Source organism: Trachymyrmex septentrionalis, unplaced genomic scaffold (genome assembly GCF_001594115.1).
Source record: "Trachymyrmex septentrionalis isolate Tsep2-gDNA-1 unplaced genomic scaffold, Tsep1.0 scaffold24, whole genome shotgun sequence".
Lineage (NCBI taxonomy): Eukaryota > Metazoa > Arthropoda > Insecta > Hymenoptera > Formicidae > Trachymyrmex > Trachymyrmex septentrionalis.
Window position 1 is genome coordinate 2,775,591 of NW_017305397.1, and position 13,267 is coordinate 2,788,857.

A 13,267-nucleotide genomic window follows, 5' to 3' on the forward strand; every position below is an offset into this window, starting at 1 on the left:
GTTCTCATTTTCACGAATATTATTATAATATCGCGAATTCGTTTCTACGAATGATATTTCGTTCCGAAATTATTCCCGCTGTTAATTTAATCTTCCTATTAATTTTGCTATTCCTATTAATTTTGCTGAATCGTTATTTCTGCTACATATTAAAGGAGAGAGAGAGAGAGACAGAGAGAGAGAGAGAGAGAGAGTTTTAGATTCAAGCCTTTGTGTTTCCATAAAATACGACGACGACGACAGTTAACAGCTCGCGTTAAATACAAGCCAACACACTGGCGATAAGCGTAAATTGCTACAAGCGCGAGCGTATGTCCGGCCTTAAACGGATTCACGTTTCGTGCACGTCGTATACGTGTACGTATACATACGTATGTTTTGGAAATAGACGATAGCCAGATACATCGCGGCGTATACCTGTGTACCTCGTTCCACGTTTTGACCGTGGAGAGCCATAAAACGCGTCGACTGGTGAAAACTTTGACGCGACCTCTCTTCGCGAGAGCAAGCTGCAAACATACATAGCCGTGGTTGCGAAAGGGAAGAGTGAAGAGAGTGTAGTATAAAATATATATACCAAGGAGATTGTTCTAACGGCTATGTATGCCTTTCTGCCACGCGGCAACAAAACACGCTCGTCCTTTCTCAAAATAAACATCACAGCACCGTTTAACGAAGTGGCGTGTAAATTATGTATCGCTGGCTGTCTACACACACACACTGCTTTACTTCGCACTTACAGGCCGACGTTATTTCAAGACTCGCCAGTCCAATGATAAAACCAGAAAGATTACGAATAAACATAATTTGTGATAATAGACGGGAGACAGAGGGACAACTGAGAACGAGAGGAATTGATAAAGTCAGTAGACAAGAGATTGAATTGTTTAAAAAGACAAAATTTAAGATCGAACGACTTTATATATACGTCTCCAATAGATAAAGTTTGGCAATATCCCATGCAAAATATAAAATTCAAAACTTTTTATTCATTCCCAATTTATCTGCATAATCTAAACTTTTCGTTTTATAATTTATTAAAATTATTTCACTTTTGGATAACGTTATGCCTTCTTTCATAAAAATATTATTCTATTTACATGACAAACTGTTGATAATATATTACGAAAATTTCTGCACTTTTTCGAAAATAATCGATACAGGACACGGTTTTTATATAGACGATAAATCGTATTTTAAACTTCGATTGTTATATTTATACATGAAATCGAGTTGCGTTCGAGAGGCAAGTATGTGTATCACGTGGCAATCAGCAGCGGCAATCTTGCGACAAACGCGACGCTAAATAAATAAAGTACCATTTACCGACATTTAATCTCTTTGAGTTCAAATTGCAGAGTTTGAATCGTAAGCATGAACAGTCTTATCGAGTAATCCGATTAAAATTAAGACCAACGGAAGTTGGGGAGGGAGGAAGGGGAAAGGCATTAGTTTGTTCTCTCCCCGTAATTTAATCCTCAGAAGGATCATCGCGCAAACGTGTCGTAATCTTCGTTGCAAACTATGCGCATTTTTCGCGATTGTCGAAGAATACCGGTTTTAATTTTATATCCCATGGCGCAACATAACACCCGCAAATATTTTATTGCAATTGGTCGATTCTTATTTGAAAGAGCTGAAAACTTTAACGATGCAGCTTTCCAAGGAACATCCGTACTTCAATATATTGTGCGATTTAGAAAATGTATAAAAAGTAATAACATTCATTTAAAAATAAATAATCGATTTCTATAATTTATATCTATGTATCTGTACTTTTTATCTTCTTTATAAAATACATTACACTTTGTTAAATAATATTATACTTATTTCAATATTTATGGCTTTACGTTTATAAAATGTAAAATTATAATTGTGTTTTGCGCATGTGAAGTTTGTAAAATTTAAAAAGTATAATTTACAAAATATTAATATTTATAAAATATATTACAATTGATAAAAGACTGTATTTATATATTTCAATACTCGAAGGTATTTTATGTTTGAAAAATGTAAATTATATTTCGCCATAAAAATTCTAAGCTCCGACCCGATAACTAAAGTATACCGCATCTTCCGTTTATCTTCATGACAGACTTCCGTCAAACACCGTTACCATTTCATCGTACCGTCCGTTTAGATTTGCATGCCATTCGATTCGTACCGAAGTGTGCGAGTGAGGCTGTAGATTTCGCCTTCACGGTCCTTGAGTAAGGGCTACTGAGCACTCGTCTTGTAAGCACTCTCGTGAGGATGCTCGCTGTGACATGAATGCGTATCCAGTTTATAAGACATTGGCGACCGGTAACGGCGATTACTTGCCGAGAAATTTCGCTGGAAAAACCGAGCGACTGGTTCTTGGCATTCTTCGAAGAGCTGTTTGAAACGCCGCGCGTCGATAGAATGCACGGAGAAAAAGATCCCACTTTATCAATGATTAAATATCTCTTTCGGGAAGAACATACTTCAAATGTATCTAATCATCTAGCTTTGTTGTTGAAAATCTTAACTGTATTTATTATAATTTTTGATTCCGGTACAATCATATTAACATATAAATAAAATAATATTTGTGATATTATATACATTAACTTTATATACATTAACAAATATTTTTGAATGTATTATTGAATGAAACGATCGTAAGCATTTTTTATTATAACTATATAAAATTATATAATATATAAATATGAAAAATTAAATTTTGAATATTTTACAAATATTTAATATGTAATTATTATGTATTGTAATAAGATAAAATATATATATTTCCATGTATTAATTTATAAACAACATAATATCTTATTATACTCGTTCAATAATGCATCATCAAACAAAGAAGTATTTCACGATACTCGGCCTTAATTGAAAATCGGATTGTACGCCGCTAGCTCTATCCCTGAGGGTACCACTTACGATATGCTGCATCGTGAATTAGTTTCCACCGAACCGTTAATCGAACGCGAACTGATCCAATTTAACCTGAGTCGACTTGGCGAACTGTCGTCGTCTCCGATCCCGAACTCTCGAGCTCGCCTCATCTCTCGGGTTCTGCAGGAATAGGCAATGACGAGAATACGTGCGAAGATGGTGAAAGAGAGGATGCGAGAGCTGTGGGAGCTCACGATCCTCTGTACGTGCCTTGTAACCAAGATACTCGCCACGTTCAACTCCTCTCGAGCCAGCCTCTCGTCGATGATGATACATGAAGCCGAAATAATGAAAGAAGTGGGTGGTTAGAAAGCGCGTTAGCGACGGACGATTTATTTTCATTTGCCGCTGTTCAAAGCAAATTCGCAACATTTGCTGCCAAATGCATGACGGAGAAATTGAAAAAAATATCGCCAAATAAATAATTTATAATAATTAGAAACGAAAAAACAATCGCTCCTGTTTAATTAAAATAATAAAGGGAAATAAAAGGCCTCTAAAAGAGCAAATTAAAGATGGATATTATATATATATGTGTGCGTGTGCGTGTGCGTGTGCGTGTGTGTGTGTGTGTGTGTATAATTTAGTAACACAATTTAGAAAAGGAAGCCATTTCAGCTTACTTAGCCATCATCAGCCATCATATGTATTATACAATAGTTCATATTCAATATCTCGAAGAAAATATATAAGTCAAATTAATTAAGAATCATACACGTCGTAATTGTACAAACTATAAAATAATTTATTTTCTGATGAACGTAATGATACTTCTCAATTTATCGACCGCAAATATATATAGTATACCTATGTATAGATTCGATATCATAATGTAATCATAAAATTTTGATTGACGTAATTAATTATATATTGCATTTATAATTTTTTCTAAAATATTCGACAGTATATTATAAAACTTTGTGAAATGTTAAGCGCGTGTGTTCTAAAGTAAATTACATATGAAAATTTAACAAAGTATTGTATAAAGAAAATGTTTCACGTCTCGAGATCGAGATATATTATTCGACAAAGATAATCATTTATTTACGATATGAGCTTTTGAGTTTTTGTTTGAACATCGAATACTACTGCATTATGGGAATGAAATGGAGGTGAGTACACATGCACTTCAATCCCGGAAAAGGAAACTCTTGTAGAGCTTCTCGTTAAGCAGAAATACGAATCTGATCGATGTCAAAAATTGATTGATAAAAAGAGAAAAAGCAGCAGTTTCGGTTAGAATTTATAATACGGATAATTTATATGACCGGCAACTAACCTTATACTGTATAAGGTGAACCTTCGTCCGATTTTTTTTCATCGAGTTATTCAACTTTGAAGCAAAAGGACCATTTTCGCTTTAACGTTGAATAACTCGATGAAAAAAAATCGGAACTTCGTAAAAAAGCAAATTAAAGGTAAAGATTCGCTCTTTCGAATGATGAAAATCGCATTTGTATACAATTTTTATTCCATTCCGTGGAGCTTCGCAAATTTCATAAAAAATTTTGAGGTCTGATATATCTTCATTTATGTTTATGTAACTTCATGAAATCTCCATGAGACCGTTTTTTTAAGTAGCGATTCGAAAAGTAGAGGTTTCTGTGAAATGCTTTTTTAAATATCCCGATATGACAATTTTTGACGAAGTTATTGTATCTTGAAATTTGCCTATTTTTGCAGAGTGAACAGGTGTTGCATTAATTTTGTTGCCCAGTGTATTTTACTTTATATTTCTAATTCATAATATAACTGCGATGGTTTACTGTAGAGTTAGCGTTTCAAGGCCGAAAAATTATTTCGGCGCGCGTTTCAAAAGACTACATATGTAATATATAAATTCACACAGAATACAGAATCATACAAGCATTTAAGATCCAACTAGACCGTTTAAGGCATTAATTTAATTCTATAGTTTGTGTTATCACACACACACACGATCCTATAATATAAATATATTATTCGTTATGCTATAGATACACTGGTTCGTTGAAGAACGAGACGAAAGATAGAATATTAAGGTTTTTTTTGTAATTAAAGCAATAATAAACTATAATACACGATTGCATAACTTCTGCATAACTTCTACTGTTAATGAATAAAAGTAATGGCTAAAATCTTAAAGATAAAAAATTAGGTAACAATCTTCATACATTTGGATGTGTACTTAGTGTATACAAAATTTATAACTAAAAACGAGTCAAAATGCAAAATCGAAGATGATACTTTCTCCAGATAGTTGCATTTTCCGCTAGGGATGATGTTAATGATCCGCAACGCAGGATGTAACATAATGGATGGCAAGAGATTGCGAGGTGAAGTTCGCACACGGCGTGACCACCATTAGCATGGTATCTGCGAAATTAATCTGGTACGCGTTCCAGAATAACTTCCATGTTTACCAACATTTGCATGTAGAAACGCCGGATGATAAGCCAGGGCCGGTTTCTACAAAGCGCGCCTATTACGCCGCGTGTATTAAGTGTCACGTCTCGTCTACGAGTTAGAGAATATTATGGAGGTAAGAGATGCTACCGTCCACAAAGCCGGTAAACGCGGATAGCATGTCATAATATGTCGTATATGTAATATTCTGACTGATGTAATTATGCTTTATCTGCAACGGCACGATGACGATAAATATAGGTATTTGACAAATGTTTACTATCTTATGATGTGTGCGCGAATTTTATCATTTTTACAAATTTTGTTCAAATAAATAGTGTTCATGATGACGAAGAATGTCTCGAGGAATTTTTTTTACTCATTATAGCATAATTACTCTGGATGCCATCCAGATGATATTTCGGTGAAGGTGCGAGACCGAGTGGCCTATTCTCCAAATACTACTTCCTATATTACTCTATTCATAGTTCGGTCACAATCTAACATTAGCGTTGTATCGTCCGAAATATCTTACTGGCGTACAAACTTACGTTAATCATTATGTAACGCAGACTTTTTATATATCTACGAATCCCTTGTTAAACTTTTAATTCGGAGAGAAGATATATGAGTAATTAATAATCTTTATTATATTGAAGAAAATAAGATGATTATGGAATAGATAGGAAGTTATGAAATCATACGACGCTTTTTGTACAGGTTACGATGTATTTTGGAGACAATTGTCAAAATTACTTCTTCACTGTTTATACATGGTTATAACTAATTTTGTAACTTCAGTCTAACTTGAAGGTGTCTTTCAAATAATGTAACTGAGCTAAACTTGATAATAAAATGTGTCACATATCCGAATATACCTACTAGTTGATGGTATTTCATATCCCTCTTCCTATTCCATAATCGCAGCTTTTTCTTTTTCTTTTTTTTTTTGTAAATTTCACTTTGTATACCTGACAAATTTCTACCTGTATAATTGGTATTACTTTATAGTTAATAAACTTGGGCCGAAAGTAGTCACATTTATGTACTTACGTCACATGAATATTTACTGAATTATTTCAATAAAACGAAATGATAACCCTCTCCCTTTCTTTGAGATTGATGACAAAAAATGTTTTAACTAAAGGTGGAATTATATATATGAAAAATTGTTTCTCTAAGATTTGCTATTTTTCTTATGAACGCGAAGGGAGAAATTCCATTATCCTTAACTCTGTTATCACTTTCACGCGCACGTTAGAAAGAACGAGGGTGCCATTGGGTCGAAGAAGAAAGACTGTTCTCGCACGTACACGGTAGTCCGATTAGGATGGTCTTTCTTAATCCTCTTAAGACTCCCTAATCTGCGCTCACGACAATCCTGATTTATAAATCTACAGTCATACATGTTTACCTTGAAAAAAGGATCGTATGAGGCCAAGTGGGATATCTTTAACTACAGTATTATTATTTACAGAGATTTTTCATTATTGTATTGCTATATTACAAAGTCTTCTCTCTTTTATAATTAATAAGTAATGAGCATTTAATATTATTTATACAAATTGTTAACACAATATTGTTAATACAAAACTAATAATATGTTTTTTGAAGTATCATTTGCAATAGAATGGATGTTTTAATATTTTTATGAAAAATAATTCTTAAAAATAATTTATTTTATTTCTCTATACGTTACTTAAAAATTTGTTGTTACTATTATCAATATTTTAACAGTTAATCCTAGAGTTTATCGTTATCGTAATAATAAATTTTTATTATTAAATTACTAAAATATATACACGCAACAATATATAATGTGGATTTAAAATAAAAATAAACAATTAATAATATCAAGTTCGCAACAAATTTTCTGTGGGCGAAGAAAAGAGAGAATTTGCTTTCGACTGGCGATTCGCTGTCATAAAAAATGATACGCAATATATATTGCACATATTACTATATGTTGCATCAATCTCACTGGATCAAATTTTACACTCTATTGTTTTTCTTTCTGCGCAACCTGATTTGCATTTTGCTGCAGTTCGCATATGCGCTATACATTAGACATGGGATAGACATTTTTTTTCTATGTTTATAATAAAATTACTTATGGTTTATACAAGAAAGACGATTTACCCTTTCTTTCATTATTTTTTCACCTTTGATATTATTTCAATTTTATCAAAATGTATATAATATATAATTTCTATTTTTTAAAAGACAATTTACCATACATATTTTGAATCAATAGTGGTTGATAGAAAGATAAAAAATCGATATATCCAAGATATCTTCAAGAGTCTAATTCGCTTCAAGTGATTGATAAATATAGAGTGTTTCAAAATACTTGGTCAAACTCTAAGAGCATATTCCTCACTCATTGTAAGGATGAAAAAGAGTCATGTAAACGGGTTCGGAAACACTACCTTTCCAAATTATAAACATTTCTTTATTTTATACATATACCTATATTTTATCTTATACTTATAATCCAGGGCTGAATATGTATTTGAGATGCTTTTATTTAAAATACACTATTTTCAATACAAGCGTATTTTGTATTTTTTATTTTAGCGGATTACATAAAAGTATTACGTATTTTATATTTAAAATCGAAAGATTGAAATTTTTTTGTATCTTGTAATTCGAATAATAAGGTTGATTGTCAATGTTAGTATTTGAAATATAAAATATAAAATACAAAATACAAAATACTTTCATAATTTTTTATTATTAATACTGAAATATAAAATACAAAATACTTTTATATATATTCCCATGAAATACAAAATATAAAATATTTTCATTTTCAAACACAAAATACAAAATATAATTGTCTTACCAATACTGTTTTTTAAATAAAAGTGTTTCGAATACATACCCAGCCCTGCTTATATCTATATTTTACTGTGTGGAGGATATTAAATGAAGCTCTTTTGCATCCTTATCACATACAACGAATACAAGCTCTTTTACCAGCGGATTATCCATCACGAATAATTTTTTCTTAGTGCATTTGTTATTATGTAGTGTTATTTGCAACAGTACTTTTCCAAATTTTCAAGTGTCGATACTTTTCACAGACAAAGCAAATTTTTCGCAGGATGCGATAACGAATTATCATCTATAGTCATAATAATCATCTATGGTTATATGAAAATCCGCATGGTATTATTGAATCTCAGCATCAGCATAAATTTTCGTGCAATGTATGGGCTGGTATTATTGGAGATTTCCTTCTTGAACCGATTTTTCTCCCACCTACACTTAATCGTAACAGCTATATAGACAATTTTTGGAAACGCAACTTCCTCTAATATTGCTCTAATATCACTGCTCGAAAGTTCCTGAATAATAATTACATCAATAGATGGATTAGTAGAGGAGGACCCATTACCAAGTATAAAATAAAATATAGATATAAGCATAAAATAAAATATAGGTATAAAATAAAAAAATGTTTATAACTTGGAAAGGAAGCGTTTCCGAACTTATGTTGACATGACTTTTTTTCATCCTTACAATGAGTGGAATATGCTCTTAAAGTTTGGCTAACTATCTCTGAAACACCCTGTATAATTATAAAATACGCCACAATCTGAGAAGTCGCTCTTCTTAGAACTTGATCACATTTAAAATAAATTATACTCTCACTGTATATTGATATCGTCTATCATCAAGTGAGTCAATAGATATGATATGGAAAGATATTAATATTAATTATTTGTGTAATTTCGATTAGATAACTTTTATTACTGTTCCTATACAGTTAATTGAAATATTACGAAACTTAAATAATAGTTATTAAACAATCACCGTTGAGTTGTCACTAATTAAAATATCATGTTGACTTCGAATAAATTAAATTATCCATAATTGCTATTGTACAAATATAATTATATTATAATCATATTAAATTTTACTAAAAGATATATATATATATATATACATATGTATATATAAATTATATTATGTAATATACAATATGGATACATATATATCTATCATACACAAATAACCGTTGAAATATTATTGAATATATACGCAATTTTATTACAGTAATCATTTAGATTAGTTCTAATTCAGTTATGTGAAAATCAAATAAACGTATTATTATATTCAAATCGAGCCGTTTGTGAAAAAAATATCTGATGACAGAAGCGCAATCCAGAATACGTAAATCCGATTCTTTATGCGCGGCAAATTAAATTCTTTCAGCAAATTGCGATTACAGTTAACCTAAGGGAAACAAAAAAAACGGCAGGATAATTCGGCATCCATTCATCGACAATTTGGTGCCCTTTCATGCGAGCGCGCGTTTGCCCTCGAAACCACAAATGTGCGCTTCCGACCCACAGTCAGACTGCCATCGATGTTTCAAAGACGAACTACATTCAACATCTGTCCATGTTTTGCTACGTGAATAGCCGCGTTCAAGTGCGATGCGTATATATATCGATCCTGCATAATGTGCGCGTATCTATCACAGGGTGCACGTCCGGGTAACGCAGTTCCTTCTCTTCTTCTTTACAGGATGCGCATGAAGTACCATTCATGTGATTTCATTATACGTTAATTTTCGCAGATTTTTGCTATTGTTACTTAATAACATAATTCTCTCTCTCTCTCTCTCTCTCTCTCTCTCTCTCTCTCCTCTCTTTCTCTCTCTGTCATTAAATTATGGTAAATTATTTTCTAATAGAACTGTATATAATAGTGGGCTTTATAATTATTTTAAAAAAAATTAATTTTTTAAAAAGAAAAATAATTAAAATTATAAAAAAATAGAAAAATCTTAAAAATAGATATAAATTGATGAAACAGTATTTATGTAAATTAGATTGAATCCCAAATAAATTCAATCAGGTTTTAACTGATCCAGGATACAGATTTAATACATTTAATCAAGTTAGGTTTAATGAATTTAACTCCATATTCATGTGAAGATGAAAACGAAAAGATCCCATCGTGTTAAATTTGATATGGATTTGATGCCATCTTTTTATAGATAATCATATGTGATATAGAGCGATTGTAATTTTAAATAAATACGACTAAACTGCACCCTCACTGACAGACCGGAAAATATATACTCATGAATGTTCTATTTTTTTGTGCATCTAATCTACATGATACGCTACCCTCAGGGTCGAGGCAGAAAGCATTTCATACATTGAAAAGGATGCAAGGGTCAAGTTTGGGCTACCCTAATCCTAACTCTGAAACTACACGTGCAGTACATAATGTAGCCAGTGGCATCTCACGTGATTGCATTGATATCAAAATACAGGGTAACCATTCGTATAGATACAAACGAGTTCAATAGCGCTGCGCTTGAAATGGATCTTCGACATGTGGCATGCCGCATGGTGCACGGATGTACAATAAGACAAGTTGCTGTACGCTTTTGTGCAAAGAATTTATAAGAGATTTGCATAAAATTTTAGGAGAGCGATTGTCATGTACGTTTCTTCAATAGAATGAAAATAAATTGCGCAATTTTCAATGGAGGAATAGGGAAGAGTGGGGAAATTGCGAGTACGTAGTAAATGCGAACGATACTATTGCAGTATATATTGAAGTGGTGATAACCTCTTATTTCTCACATTTAATAAATAACAAATATACACTTGATATCATATACGTATCAAGATATGTTAGAACGCACCCACCCGTTTAGAGTAAAGACTACACGTTTTCGATGATTTTGATACATGAAAGTGGGGAACTATGAAAAGAGAAAAGTAAAATAAAACTGACAATTACATATTAAATAATATATAACTATATTAATGTTTAATTAAAAAAAATAAATCTTGGAGTAACTTTCAACAATAAAAGTGGATCAAAAAATTCAATTAAAATAATTTATATTTTCCTGTATTATACTTCGTATTTTCCAAGCCAACGGCTTTTAAATGATTACTTTTGAAGCGACAGTCATTTGTGGAATCCGCTGAATCCGGATTTGTTAATTGTAGCGGAGGGGGGGGGGGGGGGGGATAGAGAGAGGGGACCGGTGCGGCGAACTGTGTGAACGAACGCACATGACAATCGTTGATCACAATCGCGATGTTGTGCTCTGAAAAAGTAAAACGTTATGCTTCAATGAACTTTGCGACAAGAGATTCGGAAGAGCCCCCTAGGGAAACTCGAACGAAAAGGGCGGGGTCGATAGATTCGCGATACGAAATTTCGGGCACGTAGGAATATCTTGGAGTACTTGCCATAGCGGATATTCGCGAGATGGCGGAATACGGTATTCCATAGTCGTCGATCGAGATTTATAGCTACGATATGCGATGAAGATTGCGTATCCGGTGCCAAAAATGATTTTGATTCGCCACAGCTGTATTCCATTCCGTATTTTTCACATTCGAAGAGAAGCACTTTTTGTGATATATCATGCGTTCTCTGATGTAAATTTGATCTCCCTCTCTCTCTCTCTCTCTCTCTCTCTCTCTCTCTGTCTTACTCTCTCTCTGCCAAATATCTGTACGTGGAAAGATACAGTTTAAATACTTACATTGTAATGGAAAATATTATAGATCATGTAGTTGTGTTATAAATTAGTTTTTGATGTATTGAAATTTATTACTAATGCTTTTTCTCGATATTAATACTAAATTTAGTTTGTTTCCTTATTATTTTGTTATTTTAATTATCGTATATCTATCAAGTTCCCTAGTAACAACCTGATGTTACGATATTAACATTTTCCACCTGCGCAAAATTTCTCAATTCGCGACACGTGCGTATATGTATATTCACTGACTACTCGCTCCAAAGTGGAACGTCGCGTCGCGAATGTGGGTCGGCACGTGCAGTAATTATACGTCCGTCTAGATATTGTACGCACCCCTTTCGATCGAAGGGAGACGATGAGAGCGGGAGAAAAGAAGAGGGAGAATGGGAACAGTTCAAGGGGGGCGAGTGAGAACCGTCATCACGAATGCATTTGGGATGTTCCGCATCGTAAGCGCGCCGTAGCGGTTAAAGGCACTTCATTTACGGCGAATTAAAATCTCGATCCCAGGGGAAAGGGACAGGGGACACATCTCAGCAGCATTCAGTCGTCCATCAATACGAACAATGTGCTGCTCTCCTGTGACACCTTGTGCTCACTCGAACCCCGTTTAAACGCGCTGCGAAGTGCGACTCTCTCTCACATTGACAACCGATTCATCCCCCCCCCCCCCCCCCCCCTTGATTTACTCGCCTCAACTCGCTTCACTGGCTCGCCTGTTCACCGGAAAATGATTCCTTCATTCCCAATCGACTCTATTTCCGGAATACAATCTTCTCTTTCAATTCCATTTATTTGCTATCGTCATTCATTCACTATGAACTTGATAAGTCAATTTAATTAGTACATATTTTTGAGGCATTTTTATGATTTTTTTTTTTAAATTTAAAACTCCCTGTTTCTCTGAATCTAAATTTTAGTACATTATCAATGAATATATATATACATACGTGCATTTCTAACGTCGTGCTGTGAAAAACGATGAGAATATGCATTTGTTGTATTGAAATATTCTAAGGAGTATTAATAATATATATTAGAGAAAAATATCTGTTAATTCATAATTAACGATGTTAGGGTCAATTTTTTCATCAAGTTTCTCCGGTGGCCTGCTGTTTCCGCCAAAGCGACCCTCTTCAGTTCGATCGCACGAGCGCGAGCGGTCAGACGAGCTTCTGCCATACATATATATGAACGAACGTGGCCGCGAACCGCGGAAGGTGGCCGAAGGGTAGTTGGATGGGCCGAAAGAGGGAGCAGTGCGGCGCGGCGGGACAAGAGGCAGGCGAGGCTGGTTTGATCACGCGACGACTACGGCGACGACGACTACGGCGACGACGAAGGCGAAGGTTATTGACATCTTGGGTAGTCTGTATGCGCGCGTGGTATTACGCGTCAGTCTCGCCTTTGTTTCTCTCTTTT

At 33.7% G+C, this 13,267-nt stretch overlaps 1 protein-coding gene across 1 annotated transcript in view; it reads right to left on the minus strand.

Annotated features, from left to right (window-relative positions):
* Window positions 1–13,267, minus strand: part of LOC108748678 — a 119,214-nt gene that overhangs the window by 88,218 nt on the left and 17,729 nt on the right. The gene's annotated exons all lie outside the window — the stretch shown is intronic.